Consider the following 2,013-nt stretch of genomic DNA (forward strand, 5'->3'; position numbering starts at 1 on the left):
TCTCCCTCTTGAACTAGGCACGTCACCTTCTCACTTCTCCATTTTGGCCATCTCAAAATGCCTCCAAGCACCAAACAACGACGCGGAGGAATGAATGCCAAGCCCTTGGTGACGAAGAGCTGGCAGGGAATGGATTCTGTTGCCATTCAGTTTTAAGAACTGGTCTCTGGGCTCCTATGATTGTTGCTGGAAGGTTTTTCTCCGGGGTCTGGGTAAGACTAGTCCTCACAATCATCTTACTCTTCACACCTCCACCTTCCATTACCGGAATCTGAGATTTGAAGCATTAGAGGCTTTGCTTGGTCATCTCAACACAGGATGCTCTGACAGATGACCGTCATGGGGTTTGAATTCTTCCAGAATGGTGTACACACTACTGTGTGAAGACGTCTGAGCTATTGTTGGAAAGTTTTCATCCTCAGGAAGTTCTTTCTTATACTGAGATAGGATCCACCGCTCTGTGACTTTGATCCATTGACCCCATTTTACAATAATTCTCAAGAGCTGGCCAGCACTTTCACCAGGTTCCAATATCCAGACATACAAAGAAGGCTGACCTCTTTGCCCCCTGCCCCCGCTTCTCTCTACATCTCATGCCTGATCATTAATATCTTCACTACACACTGGACAGACTGACTCTTGCTTTCTCCCTAATGTGTTTTCATCATGGGCTTAACATCTTCATATCAATATTATCTTTTAAGATATTGCTCAAAAGATGCTTTTTTAGGAGAATGTGCTCCAAGGAAGCAACTGCTCCCCTGCACACCCCTATCAGGTTAACCCCACGTGGCTAAGGAGTGTAACTGAGATCTCTTCTTTCTCAGGGTGTTTGCTACTCCTATCCTTCCTTAGTACCACTGTGGCCACAAGCCACTGTTGCTGAGGGAAGCTTTATCTACTTGCATCCCTCGGCTATGCTGGCTGGAAAATTTGAGGACTACATTTCTAGAACAAAGTAAGCTTGCTCCCTCTTCTTGGTGCCAATCCCCCACATTTCCCTGGTTTTTGTCACCCTTCTCACTTGGCTGCTCCGGGCTGCACAGTTCCAGGATTCCCCATTTCCTACAACTGATGAGAAACTCATTTACATGGCTTCTTACTAGAATGCTTAGCCCTGGAAAGGCAGGTGATTTTGTTTCTTTTCTTTGCTGCTCTGTCCTCAGAATCGATAACTCTTTGTTGAATAACTGACTGTTTCCCAAGATACAGAAAACCACGTTTTCATCTCTTATACTCTGTACTAAAAATCCAGAGAATAAACAAGAAGGTGAACAATACACAAGAAGGCCTATTGTCCGCAGAACTGTCTTATTTACCATCCTTATTAGATATCAGGAAAACAACGTCAAGGCCAAATTACAAACAGTGGCAAAGTAAGTAAGCAGGAAAGCCAGGCCAGCCTCTCAAGCTTGAGCACTCCTTGTCTCACGTGCTGTCATGCCAGCTTCGCTCACCATGTGACCTCGATCCGTTTGTAGAAAGCTCATACTCATGGAGCACTGTAGGATCTTGTCCTCTGCTGGGCAGATCAAGCACGCTCTTCCACAGCTCTGTGCAGAGACGGTCATGAGATCCTAGCATACACCTCCTGAGCTTGGAGAAACTCCTGGTGCCTTGATAACTAGGAGAGTGTTCCGTCTCTCTTCACTCTAAGCACTTCTCGAACTCCCCTTCTACACCTACTATTTTTTTGGTATCACTTCTCAGCCCTAAAACCTATGAGGCCCCCCATGTTCTCCAAAATCAAGTCCCACCTTCTCTGCTTGGCTTTCAAGATTCTTCATCATCTGCCCCACCTCACTTCTCCAATTCAATTTCTCATTACTCTTCAATCCATACTCCCTCCCACCACCTATGGTCAGGCCATGCCATTTATTATCTTCCTATGTGCTCTGCTTGCTTCTTTTTCAATATACTTGTTTTGTTAATATCCCAAATAGACTCATTCTTTTTTAGTTATTAAATAGACTTTATTTTTTAGAAAAGTTTTATGTTCACAGCAAAATTGAC

At 44.4% G+C, this 2,013-nt stretch overlaps 1 protein-coding gene across 7 annotated transcripts in view; it reads left to right on the forward strand.

Annotated features, from left to right (window-relative positions):
* The window catches only part of RAD51B (RAD51 paralog B), a 695,021-nt gene that overhangs the window by 641,895 nt on the left and 51,113 nt on the right, over nt 1-2,013 (forward strand). The gene's annotated exons all lie outside the window — the stretch shown is intronic.

This window comes from Ursus americanus, chromosome 26 (genome assembly GCF_024610735.1).
Source record: "Ursus americanus isolate L20-20 chromosome 26, mUrsAme1.1.p, whole genome shotgun sequence".
Classification (NCBI taxonomy): Eukaryota; Metazoa; Chordata; class Mammalia; order Carnivora; family Ursidae; genus Ursus; species Ursus americanus.